Consider the following 14938-nt stretch of genomic DNA (forward strand, 5'->3'; position numbering starts at 1 on the left):
TGCAAGACCATTATATTGGAAACAATGAAATATTATTGACAGAAATTAAAGAAGACAGAAATAACTGGAGAGCCATACTGTTTTTATGGGTCAGAAGACTCAATATTCATAAAATGTTAATTCTCATTAAAATTCCAGTGGTGTTTTTTAAATAGAAATTGGGAAATCCAAGGAACCTATATTACACAAAATAATTTAAAATATTCAAAAATGGAGAGAACTCACACTACCTGATTTCAAAACTTATTATAAAGTTATCCTAAACAAAATAGTGTAGTATTGATTTAAGGATAGATGCATTGAACAATGGAACAGAGCTAACTCTAGAAACAGACCCACACATACAGAGTCAATTCGTTTTTGATAGATGTGCCAAGGTAATTTAATGGAGAATGAATAGCCTTTTTAAACATATGAGCTTGAAAATTTTGGATCTAGGTGCAAAATAATGAAATTCAACACCCATCTCAGACTCAAAACAGATTATAGACCTAAATGTAAGATCTAAAACTAAATAATTTCCATAATAAAACATGGGGAAAATCTTTCTACTACATGTTTGGCAGAGATGTCTCGGAAGGACACACACACATAAAAATGTGAGTTATGAAAGGAAAACATACTGATAATACTGGCTATATGACTTTGAAAAAGTTTCTTGCTTAATATAGCACTCATTTTTCTTATCTAAACAGATAAAATAATCCCGCCTTCACGAGTTTGTAGTGAAGATTAAATATGTAAAGCATATAGTAGTTGCTTAAATTAGTGGTATCTATTTGTACTGATTACTTTTTTTTTTTTCTTTTTTTTTTTTTGCGGTACATGGGCCTCTCACTGCTGTGGCCTCTCCCGTTGTGGAGCACAGCCTTCAGACACGCAGGCTCAGCGGCCATGGCTCACGGGCCCAGCCGCTCCGCGGCATGTGGGATCCTCCCGGACCGGGGCACAAAAACCCACGTTCCCTGCGTCGGCAGGCGGACTCTCAACCACTGCGCCACCAGGGAAGCCCTGTACTGATTACTTTTATTAGCAGTAACATATAGTGACATCTAAAACAAGATGATTCTCTTCAAGGATTTTCTCACTTGTAAAGTCTTATCTTTTCAATAGGGAATACTTACAAGTTTCTAAACTTTTCCCACAAAGATGAGAAAGAAAACTTATCCTAGAACTTAGTATTAAACTTTTTATTCCTTTTTACTTATAATCATTTTGGGAGGCATTCCACTGGAAAATGAGTCAAAGTAAATTTTAAATTCATTTCTTTCCATGTTTTTTCTTTCCTCTCACTGTTTTTCCCAAATATGTCAAATGGATGGATTTATATTACTTTGATGCCTTGTAGTTGGTTAACAAGGACCGATTTTTACTGAGTGGATATTAATAGTAAGTTTCATAAACAGAGTTATAGGAATACTAATTTAAATATGTTTTTTCTTTTTCTTACTAGAAGTCATTCTCTTGTTATGACAAAGCCTTGAACAACTGCTTATGGGTTTATCTTTGACACGGACATTGAAATATATAACCACATAGCATGAAATTAAAAATTGACCTTTAAAGAAGAAATATTTTTGGTTTTTGTTATGTGCCCCATCTTTTTTGCTTTTTAACATCTTTATTGGAGTATAATTGCTTTACAATGGTGTGTTAGTTTCTGCTTTATAACAAAGTGAATCAATTATACATATACATATGTTCCCATATCTCTTCCCTCTAATGTCTCCCTCCCTCTCACCCTCCCTATCCCACCCCTCTAGGTGGTCACAAACCACTGAACTGATCTCCCTGTGCTACGTGGCTGCTTCCTACTAGCTATCTATTTTATGTTTGGTGGTGTATATATGTCCATGCCACTCTCTCACTTTGTCACAGCCTACCCTTCCCCCTCCCCATATCCTCAAGTCCTTTCTCTAGTAGGTCTGTGTCTTTATTCCCGTCTTGCCCCTAGGTTCTTCATGACCTATTTTTTTTTCTTAGATTCCGTATATATGTGTTAGCATACAGTATTTGTTTTTCTCTTTTTGACTTACTTCAATCTGTATAACACACTCTAGGTCCATCCACCTCACTACAAATAACTCAATTTCATTTCTTTTTATGGCTAAGTAATATTCCATTGTATATATGTGCCACATCTTCTTTATCCATTCATCTGTCGATGGACACTTAGGTTGCTTCCATGTCCGGGCTATTGTAAATAGAGCTGCAATAACAAATTGAAGGAGAAAAACCATATGATCATCTCAATAGATGCAGAGAAAGCTTTTGACAAAATTCAACACCCATTTATGATAAAAACCCTGCAGAAAGTAGGCATAGAGGGAACTTTCCTCAACATAATAAAGGCCACATATGACAAACCCACAGCCAACATCATCCTCAATGGTGAAAAGCTGAAACCATTTCCACTAAGATCAGGAACAAGACAAGCTTGCCCACTCTCACCATTATTATTCAACATAGTTTTGGAAGTGTTAGCCACAGCAATTTGAGAACAAAAAGAAATAAAAGGAATCCAAATCAGAAAAGAAGAAGTAAAGCTATCACTGTTTGCAGATGACATGATACTATACAGAGAGAATCCTAAAGATGCTACCAGAAAACTACTAGAGCTAATCAATGAATTTGCTAAAGTAGCAGGATACAAAATTAATGCACAGAAATCTCTTGCATTCCTATACACTAATGATGAAAAATCTGAAAGTGAAATTAAGAAAACATTCCCATTTACCATTGCAACAAAAAGAATAAAATACCTAGGTATAAACCTACCTAAGGAGACAAAAGACCTATATGCAGAAAATTATAAGACACTGATGAAAGAAATTAAAGATGATACAAATAGATGGAGAGATATACCATGTTCTTGGATTGGAAGAATCAACATTGTGAAAATGACTATATTACCCAAAGCAAACTACAGATTCAATACAATCCCTATCAAACTACCACTGGCTTTTTTCACAGAACTAGAACAAAAATTTTCACAATTTGTATGGAAACACAAAAGACCCCAAATAGACAAAGCAATCTTGAGGGAAAAAAATGGAGCTGGAGGAATTAGACTCCCAGATTTCAGACTACGCTACATAGCTACAGTAATCAAGACAGTATGGTACTGGCACAAAAACAGAAAGATAGATCAATGGAACAGGATAGAAAGCCCAGAGATAAACCCACGCACATATGGTCACCTTATCTTTGATAAAGGAGGCAAGAATATAGTGGAGAAAAGACAGCCTCTTCAATAAGTGGAGCTGGGAAAACTGGACAGCTACATGTAAGAGAATGAAATTAGAACACTCCCTAACACCACACACAAAAATAAACTAAAAATGGATTAAAGACCTAAATGTAAGGACAGACAGTATAAAACTCTTAGAGGAAAACATAGGCAGAACACTCTATGACATAAATCACAGCAAGATCCTTTTTGACCCACCTCCTAGAGAAGTGGAAATAAAAACAAAAATAAACAAATGGGACATAATGAAACTCAAAAGCTTTTGCATAGCAAAGGAAACCATAAACAAGACCAAAAGACAACCCTCAGAATGGGAGAAAATATTAGCAAATGAAGCCACTGACAAAGGATTAATCTCCAAAATTTACAAGCAGCTCATGCAGCTCAATAACAAAAAAACAAACAACCCAATCCAAAAATGGGCAGAAGACCTAAATAGACATTTCTCCAAAGAAGATATACAGACTGCCAACAAACACATGAAAGAATGCTCAACATCATTACTCATTAGAGAAATGCAAATCAAAACTACAATGAGATTATTATCTCACACAGGTCAGAATGGCCATCATCAAAATATCTAGAAACAATAAATGCTGGAGAGGGTGTGGAGAAAAGGGAACACTTTTGCACTGTTGGTGGGAATGTAAATTGATACAGCCACTATGGAGAACAGTATGGAGGTTCCTTAAAAACCTAAAAATAGAACTACCATATGACCCTGCAATCCCACTACTGGGCATATATCCTGTGCCCCCTCTTAAACCAGTGATAAACTCTTTGTTGGATCGGTGACTCAATCTTTCTTTTCTTCAGTGATTAAAGAACCTAATGGACGAACAGCACTTTTATTTTGGCTTCTTGTTGTTTATGACTCTAACAAGTGAACAGAAGGGCTTATTTGTTAGAAATTCTGGTGAACAGCTTGCTGTAAGTTTAATCAAAACAAGTTTTTATTCTGACTAAGCTTGTCATTCTTGGTACATAAGATGGCAAAAGATAGAGGTCTTCATGGGATCTTGAGGCGAGGCTAGACTGAAAGAAGAGGGTATTTACTTTTAGGGCTCTTAGCAGGTCCTTGTTTGAAGACTGCATGTTTGTTGATGTCTAATGTAAAACTGATCAATTTTTGTGATGTTCAAACTATCCATTGAAAACATGTCAAAACATAGAATGAAAATTTTATGATTTGCTATTTAAACTGATGATTTGAAAGATTTTACATCGTAATCTTACTTTTAATTATTATATTCAATGTGTGGAAAGAGAATCAGGTTTGAACATATTTACTCTGCATAGTTAGCATCACTACTACTATAACAAATTGCTAATAGTGGAACAATGGTGAAACTAAATGTGAATATAAAGGTCCTAAAGAATTTAATACCTAGCCTTTTATCACTTGTCTTTCCATATAATTGAAAACTAGAGTAAGTTTCAGAGGAAGACCACAAAGACAGTTCTGGTCAAAAAAGCCTGTCAGGAAAAGTTTAAAGTATGAGGGCAGTTTTTCTAGAAAAATGTCAAGATGATTTTATCTTTTACATTTTTTAAGGTCACTATTACTCTATAGCGAGAGTGATTTAGCTCTTCTCCCCTCACCTTGGGACATTTGGCAATGTCCTGAGGACTTTTTTGGTTGTCACAAATGTGTAAGGAGGTTTGCTACTGGCATCTAGTAGGTAGAGAACAGGGATGCTGCTAAACATCCTACAATGCCCTGGAGAGGCCCCGTTCCCAGATAAAGAACTATCAGACTCAAAATACCAATAATGTCAAGTTTAAAAACCCTTTATCTATGGTCTGTGATAATTTTCTTGTCTTTAAAGCATAAGTATGTAAGATATGGTCTATTTAATAATAGAATATTCCCTACCAACTAAGAGCTATCTAACTTGACCAGGGTTATCAAAAAAATGTTATTTAAACCTCCTGATTATCTGTAAAATCTGTAAAGGTTAGATAGATACTCTCCTCTTTAGGTTGTTCCAAAAGTCGTATTTCAAGGAGGGAGGGAGGGGAATAAAGTAGATTGTACTGTGATTTTGTTTTATCATAAGAGGAAGTATTATTTGATAATAATTTTTTTGGTCAAGCACCAACATTTTAGATATATTATGTCTACTCTTCATAATAAATAAGTATTATTATGTCCATTTACATGTGGGGTAAGTGAAGTGAAGAGAGGTTAAGATATAATCTCAAGGTTACCTGACCAGGTAGTGGCATTAAGCATTTTGAATATAGGTGTTACAACTCCTAATGTGTTCTATCCACTACATCCTGTGTTAGCTGCTTTGTATACCCATAATAATTGTTCTACAGATATAATAATGGAAGATAATTATGACTTTTAAAACAGTTTATGTGCCTGGTTGCAAAGTAAAGAGATGGAGTATATCTGTTATATATTCTTGCTCTTATCTTTCAAGTTATTTAAAATATTTAAAAATCAGTGTCCCTTTGGAAAATGCAAGGGAATATCTCATTATTCTAACTGATAAAATAACAGGAGAGAACATGTTTATCTTTAATTTTGTATGAATTCTATCTCAGGGTAACTGAATAGCTGATGAAGGGAGGCTTTTCCTTTTCTGTACATGTCTTTTTTTTTAAATAATAAGGTTATTTTTAGAGCAGTTTTAGGTTCACAGCAAAATTGAGCAGAAAGTACAGGGAGTTCCCATTACAACCTACTCATGTCTGTCCCCCAAACCTCCCCCACTATCAGCATCCTGCACCACAGGGTACATTTATTTCAATTGATGAACCTACATTGACACATCATCATCCAAAGTTCACAGTTTACATTTGAGTTCACTCTTGGTATGGTACTGTCTATGGGTTTTGACAAATGCATAATGACATATAACCAGCATTGTAGTATTATACAGAATAATTTTGCTGCCCTAAAAAATCCTCTGTTCTTTGCCTGTTTATCCCTGTTTCTCCTCTAGCCCCTGGCAACCACTGATCTTTTACTGTCTCCATAGGTTTGCGTTTTCCAGAATGTCATATAGTTGAAATCATACAGTAAGTAGTCTTTTCAGATTGGCTTCTTTCATTTAGTAATATGCATTTAAGTTTCCTCCATGTCTTTTCATTGCTTAAGAGTTTATTTTCTTATAGTGCTGAATAATATTTCATTGTCTGGATGTACCATAGTTTATTTATCCATTCACTGACTGAAGGCCATCTTGGCTGCTTCCAATTTTGGGTAACTATGAATAAAGCTGCTGTAAAAACTTTTGTGTGGACACAAGTTTTTAACTACTCTGAGTAAATATCAAGAAGTAAAATTGATGGATTATATGGTGAGAGTATGTTTAGTTTTGTAATAAACCACCAAACTGTTTTCAAAGTGACTGTATCATTTTATATCCCCAACAGCAATAAATGAGAGTTCCTGTTGCCCCCTATATTCTCCAGCATTTGCTGTTGTCACTGTTTTGGATTTTGGCCATTCTAATAGATGTGTTATGGTATCTCACTGTCATTTTAATTTGCTAATAAAATATATGACCTAATATATGATGTTGAATATATTTCCATACACTTACTTATATCTCTGGTGAAGTATCTCTCAGGTCTCTTGCCCATTTTTAATTGGGTTGTTCATTTTCTTATCACTGAATTCTAAGAGTTCTTTGTATAACAGTCCTTCATCAGATATGTGTTTTGTAAATATTTCCTCCCTGTCTGTAGTTTGTTTAATCATTCCCTTGACGTTGTCTTTTATAGAGCAGCAGTGTTTAATTTTAATGAAGTCCAGTTTACCAACTCTTTCTTTCTTGAATTGTGCCTTTGGTGTTGTATCTAAAGCTTCATTGTCATACCCAAGGTCATCTAGGTTTTCTCTCATGTTATCTAACAGGAGTTTTATAGTTTTTGCATTTAGGGACAGAGGTTTGCCCTGTGACCTCACTTCCCTAATAGATCTAAGAAGAGTTGTTGACTTTTTCACTCTGTTTTGCTTTTTTTTTTTACTTGTTGATAGGATACAGTGGTGACTTCTAAGCTCCTTGGAAGCTGGATCAGAAAACAAAATTTGGAAGGTTTTTCTTTAAGGGAGGATTCTAATTAATAAATAGAAAAATAATAAAATCAGAATATCATCATTTTCCTATCCCTAATAAAACAATTTACTGGGGGAATGATTATTGAAGTTTGCTAGATCAGGTGAAAGCTGATGGGAATATTTAAATGGATGAATCAGGTTGACACCCTTATCAATCTTAACAGAGAAAACAGTATGTGCAATAGGAAGTACACATCAACACCTGTGAGGTAGTCTTGCCAAAATATTGAACATTATTCTTATCAAGTCTCAAGCTCTTACTACCAGCTCATACAAGAAGAGATAGAGAAATGTGCTAGATGACAGCAAGGGGATGCCATTAACAAAAGCCAGAGTATGGAAAATTATACTGACAAAAACTCTTCTTCTTTATTAAGTACATGGGGGAAAAAAGCAATAGAGAAAAGATAGAGGGGAAAATAGATTTTAAAAAACTTAATAGTTATTGCAATCAGTGGTCCTTGATTGAATTTCAATTCAGAAAGAAATCAACTATAAGCAAATTATCTGACAATAGGGGAAATTTATATGTTAACTGGCTATTTGACAATGTTGAAAACTTTTTTGTGACAATCACATTGTGATTAGGTGTAAAAAAAAAAAGCTTTTGTTTTTTAGAAGCATATGATGAAGTATTTGCGAAGGAAATGAAATTATGCCTGGGATTTGCTTATGATAACCCAGAAGGGTAGGAGAGAAGAACAAGCATGTATCTTGGAGTTCATTTAGTCTAAAATCTTTATTTTATTGGGACAAACTCAGAGGGGCTAAGGAGCTTATCTCTTGTGATCAGGTGTAGCTAATGGCTAAGCTGAAACTAAAATTAATTTCTGATTCCCATTCCACTGCTTTAAAAAACAGATGGAATGTTTTACCTACTTCTTTATAATTACAATTGCTTTGATTTGTTTAACAAAACAAAAATTAAGAAAAATAAAAAATAACCTCTAGCTGAATAATAAAATTTTAAGCAATTGGGTTATGAATGAATGGAATTTTACTTATTTGAATAAATTAAAAACTATAAAAGACCGAAAATTTTATTTCCTTTTATTATCTCTTTCTTCCCAAGGAAACAAAATTTCTACAAACTTACGTATCTTGGCAATTTAACACTGTTTCAGTGTTGCCTTTTTTCTATTTGGACCCCTTATCATTCTTCTAGGCCACCATCTCCCCTCACTGTGGCCTTTCATAGGTGATGGAAATTTTCCATATGTCTAACTTTATAGACTTTCATTTTCTTTACTCCAATTACTTCACAACTTGATTTTCCTCAGTAGCTTCTTCAAAGTGACTAGCTAATGTGACAATGTAATTTCTGTTGAGATGTTAATGAGTGATAACAACTTGGTTTGAATGTGTTGTCTTTTTGACATACCTGAAAGAGAAATATAGGAATTTAGGGAGCCATGGTAGATGTGATAACTGGGGATATTTTTAAACAGTGCGTGGGAAAACTTTAAGTTTCCTCACCTAATATTATATACAACCTAATCTTCTAATATTTAAGATCATCCTTCACTTCAATATTTAGCCATTATTTATTATTTCTAATCTTAAGGGGAAGACATAATCAAATTACAGTTCAAATAATCCATCTGGTTATACTGGTGTGCAATTATTTATTTCCTTTTGTTATCCATCAAACAATGATAAGAATAACTTTGGGTTGGTTTCCTTCAAAGTAGCTGCTAACATTAATTTTTAAATTCAAATTTACAATATATTTACTAAGATAACTTTCCACAATGAGTTAAAAGTGCAGACAACATTTTATATTTACCATTCAGAAAGTTTATATTTTCCATTTCATATAAGTGAGAAAGGAAGAAGCAAAGTTATATGAGCAAGGCTTAATTAAATGCTGTTTACTGAAAATTTTACTAAATTTAAAATTTATATGGACTTTAGGAAAATTTGACTTAAATTAAATTCTCTTCAATTGAGAAAAAATTGAATTCTCTTTTACATCACTGTTTTTAAAAAATTCTCTTTCTTACTATTTATGTCTCTCATTGTTGGGATGAATTTTGTGATGAAAGGACATTTTTTTTTTTGATAAGTGACTTCTGTTCTAGATTCCTTAAGCTTCTTGCTCTTTAAGAAAAACAGTTAATACATAACTCAAAAAAAGAATTCTAGAATCAGAGTGCTTCTCAAAAGAAAACAGTATTCTGTATTAGACCGAAAGCTAACTTTAAGTTAATTTCTAAAGGCTGGCTTGAAATACGACAACAGCTAGCTTTAAGTTAATTTACTTTTGTTTTGTCAGGTAACAAAATTTTGAGAATGTACTTATGCCAAAAAGTATATCAGATTTTATGGGAGATTTTAGAAGAAAATACACAAAATTCAAATTACAAGAATAAAACTTCACACATAAAAATGTTTGAAAAATATTTTAAAGCAATATATCAATATAAGCAAGAGCTGATAATTATTGTACAGATGGGCAGGGTAGATAGGTAGTTAGTTCAGAGACTGGGCAAGAATGCAACCTGGAATTGAAGAGATCTGAGTTTGAATCATGACCTGTGTCTTATTTAATTTAAGACATAGGATAAATCACACTTGGATTACTTAGTTTCCTCATCTATAAAATGTGAATAATTAGAGGTGTGCTGGAGCTTACTCACATTGGCTTGCAAGATCCAATTGCTAAATTTTCAGGAATTTGGAAATCTGATTATTAAACATTGTCATTATTAAAAATTAAATTGTATAAATTTTCAATTAAATAAATTATGTTAAAATCAAAGGTAATATATATACAAAACTCAAGACCTCCTAATTATTTTGTTACATCTTAGTATTACATATGCTTTTGAAGTTATTCTTGTCAATGATATTTATAGGGTAGAAATAATATTATATATAATAGTATATACTGGCACAAACTGCTGACCATATAAATCAGGGATTAATTTATTGTTTTGTTGATTTCTAGATTTAAGAAAGTGATGGTGAATTTTATATTATGGATTAAATCTAAAAGTGTGTCATGTTTGTAACTGTTACATTGTGAATAGCACAAAAAACTGAGGAAATAGTCTCCTAGTATTTGAAAACAGTTATCCAATTCGGCGAAATAGTCACTCACTCATTGCTGAATGAATGAAGTCTTCTTTTGTTTTCACTTTTATCTTACTCAGTAATCTAAACAAAATTATCAGCTTACATTCATGAACTACACTTGTTTCTCGCTTGCAACCATAGGTTGGCTATAGATAAAGAGATGGACAAAAATCAACGAAAGCGTTCTATGAGAATCAGTTGGCTATATGGGATTTACAGTAAAGATTATTGTATATTTCATTATTATTTAAAGGTGATAAAATACCCAGAATATCCAGCATAATATCTTCTACATAGATGGTAGTTGTTGATGTTACTTTAAGGCATGTCTATGTAGTAAAGGAGTAATTGACAAGAATAGTTGGAATTATCCAGAAAAGTTTTTAAAATAGGTGTGTTTTTTGGTAGATTTTGAAGTGGCATTATGAACTGAGATAGTCTAAGACTTATAGCTAAAATGAAGAGAATTCACTGATGTTCAATTTTGTCCTTCTTTGCTTCATTACCTTGCCTGTTATTTTTAGCTTAAATAAGCTGTTTTTTCTCACTAGAATCACAGGGAATTTTTTTGACTTGGACTTCAGAGCCAATCTATTAAATCAGAATTTCCAGGGATTAGAAACACATTCCTGGTGATTCTGGTGCATCCAGTCCAGCTATACCTGAGGACAGGGGTTTGGGAACCACTAGAAAAATAAGGAGGGGGATCCTGAGGTCTTGTTTCAAATTCTGTTCCTGATTTTTCCTGGTGCTGTGAACTTGGACAGTTTACTTGACCTCTCTGTACTTTGGTTATTCCATTTCTAAAGTGGGAGCAATGATAAAATAGTAATGAAATTGCAATATAGAAGAAGACATGATATTCAGTATTGCTAAAAGAGAAAACTATCCTCTGGTTTTGTACCTCATATCCTGTCAGATTCAGTCAGCATGTCTATTGCCACTTGAATCAGCCTTGCCTCGTCACTCTTCTTCTCCCTGTGAATGAAATTTGCCATATACAAATGCTAACATTTTAAAAAATTAATTTTATTTATAGTAATTCTGTGAGAACAATTGCTACTTCCTACTGGACAAACAACTGACTATACTTCTAAGTTAAAATGATCAATAGGAAAAGTTTCATTAATAAAACACAAAGACCAGATTTTCTGTTTATTAAAACTACATTCTATTTTTGTTTCAAATTTGACTAAGGAATTTCAATCTCATATGGTTATCACATACTGAGGGTTTGTAATCTTGAATCATATCTGTATACAAATGTATTAAAGATACATTCAATTCTAAATTGTATTCAGTTAGCCATCTGCTTTAGAGAAAGTTACCAAGTGATTAAAATTAAACTTGACAAATATTTCATAAAAAGTATGTGTGAAAAAAAAGTTTGTGACTCAAATTGGCTTGTGTTGAAGTATTTTTTGCTTTTAGCCACAAGATGGTGCTTTTGTACTCTGTATTTCCATTGAGAACACAAAAACATCTTTAAAATGGTTGACAAAAGACTTTAATTTTATAAGAATCATTAGAGTTCAAACCACTTGTTATTATTTCCAAAAAACACTCCTCACTACACCCTTGGGTAAGAAATGTTAATATGAGGGTGAAAATGAAAAAAAAATTTTTTAATCCATAGGGACAATCCATTTTATCTGTTTTTAAGCAAGGTTGTACTCAGTGTGTTTGTCACTTCTGTTCACAGATGAGGAAAGTCCTCCATGTAACCAACATCTGTGTATTATCATATAATCCCCAACATACCATAGACCTATTTATTAAGATGCCGAAACAGGAGTCTATGCTAGTCTTATTATGTGGTTCTCTTAACGTGTTTGGGTTCTAAAGCCAGAAGGTAAAAAGAGAGAGTCCTCTAAATATAACCTTGTTGTGCTTCATATCCAAGGTGCCTTACTTTTTTGTGTGTGTGTATGGATGCCACAGTTCCATTGTTCCATTCTTCTTTGGCTTTTTTATTCTAAAAGAACTTCTTGGCTTGTACCAAACTGAGTTTATTTCTTACCCATGACAGTCATGGGCATCTTAAGATCTGGGAGTTGAAGAGCCCATAAATATCCTTTATTCAACCTCTTAGCAGAAAAAAGACATTATTTGTATACCATCTCTTGATTATCTAACCGTTGTCCCGTCAACAAAAACTTTCCTGTGATGACTTATTTTTCTTTTTGTCAAACACTCTGCTCGCTTGTTTTTTCAATCTGCTAACCCTCTTTTAGACTCTCCTGCCTTAAGAGATTTTCATAAAGATCAAATAGCTCATAGTTTTACTATATCTTACCATTTAAAATGTAAGCCACTATAGCAAGTTATTTTGGAGAACAGAATCATCATCTACCTGCCTGGCAAGATTTTTGGAGATATTACATCCCAATTTTTTCATGAAGCTTTCAGGAAACAAGTTATCATTGTAAAAACAATTCAGAGTCTTTACCCAGAACCATGCTTGCAACTTAACTTCAAATTTCAACTTCAAAAGATTTAAAAGGTTCTGGTTCCACCTGACCAGATTTTTGCCTGGTCCCAGTGGCAGTGCAGAAAAATGAATGCCAACTCTGTGAAGCATAGTCTTTTTTTTCCATTCGAGAAGTATTATTTTATATTTTGAAATAAAAATTTCACTAAATTGATAGCCTCTTACCTACCTTAATTTCTTTCAAGCCTTTGTGTGTGAGTGGGGTTTGGGTTGAAGGAGAGGGAAGCAGAGGGCAGGCAAGTGAGGAGCACAGGCTCCGGACGCTCAGGCTCAGCGGCCATGGCTCACAGGCCCAGCCGCTCCGCGGCATGTGGGATCTTCCCGGACCGGGGCACGAACCCGTGTCTCCTGCATCGGCAGGCTGACTCTCAACTACTGTGCCACCAGGGAAGCCCGGCTCCTTGTTTTAAGCAGCTACTTAAAATCTCCCAAAGTCTCCAGGACAATTTTGTTTGACCTGTGGTTAAAGACAGCCTCTACTAAGCAACCGATTTACCTGTTCCCCAGGGTGGAGGGTTGAGACGGGTTTTTAATTAGATACAATTAAAATTGTATCGAAGCATGTAGCTCCTGTGTATTAGCAAAGAGTCCTTAGTAACGTAAAAGCGAAGGAGGAGAAGACACAGTTTCAATTCCCGACTCAGGGATTACCTTACCTCCCGGTGATTATCACCATCTTGAGTGACATTATTTCCTGAATACCTTACTCCTAAGAGAAGATTGAACCATCAGAACACTCCTGTCAGTGAAAAAGGGGTGTTTTGGGCAGATGTCAGTAAAGGAAACTTGACTTGTGATCTGCCTCCGTCTCAGGTTAGTAATGCCTGAAGTGCATGAATTACTTAGGTCAACGTGTCAATGAGATAGATGCTTCCATGCCTAGCTCCTTGAGGGGACAAAAGAATGATTTGGCACACATTGCTGAGGGAAAAATAATTCAGATGACTTTTTTCTTCCAAGTCTTCTACACCCATTGTCCTGTCAAAATTGAGAAGGGAAGATCTGCATGCTGTCAAATATATTTACATTATATTTGTATGGGAAGGTACAAACATACCTTCTCCTCAAGACCATATGAGGTGTTTTGATCTGAGGGTGAGAGAGTGATCCTAAGCATGGGACCACCCAGAGCCTCAACTGCTACAGGTCTAAAATCCATCGTGTTCCAGTGTGAGCTAAAAAAGCAACCAACCTTACTGCATTTTTAATGTTTTTTTTTCTTGAATCAAAATCTGTCGTAACTGTAGTTGCCTTTTTTTTTTTTTTTCTCCCTTAAGTTACTTCAAGTGGCCCAGTTCCTGGTTTGTATGACTTAAGGATGCCTACTATCTCAGAAGGTATTAAATTGCGTTTCTTTTTCCAATTTAAAGCACGGAGGAGGGAACATGTCCAGATAGTCCTTCCCATACAGCTCTAACTTAGGTAGATTAACCAACTATCAGTCACCCAGTTCTCAAGCATCATCACCTCAACAACGTTAATAGTGCCAAAGGAAAAGGACAGTCAACATCTGTGAAATCTCTTCCTGTGTCAGGGATGGGGGGAGATGATAAGAAGTTGTCCTTGCATCTGAAGCTGCAGACAGGATTAAAATCATGCTGAAGCGACAGGTCAGTATCTTGAATCAATCCAACACTTGGGCACATAAGTGTGGTACCAGGATTCAGGTTGAAATAAAGGAAAAGCTGGCCCAAGAGTTTGGGGGTAAGATGGGGAAGTCAGGATGGCTGGGGTTGCCTACAGGCAGGAGAGCAGGACATTGATGGTTAACCACCCACTGGGGCATCCTTCAAGTCTTATGTAAAAATATAGCCTCTGGTAGCTTTTATATAATGAATTGGGACCACTGACATCAATTCAAACTGCAATTTCTTCTAAAATCTGACAAAGTTTGTCAGAGGATAATTATTTACCAATCTGATGAGTCCAGGAGGTCCGCTAATTAATTCTTCAATGGGATGCTTGCCATCCTTGCTGTTCCTTAATACTGCATACTGAGGGTTGTGCATTACTGGGATTGGCTCGGGGACCACCATAATGA

Source organism: Phocoena sinus, chromosome 7 (genome assembly GCF_008692025.1).
Source record: "Phocoena sinus isolate mPhoSin1 chromosome 7, mPhoSin1.pri, whole genome shotgun sequence".
Classification (NCBI taxonomy): Eukaryota; Metazoa; Chordata; class Mammalia; order Artiodactyla; family Phocoenidae; genus Phocoena; species Phocoena sinus.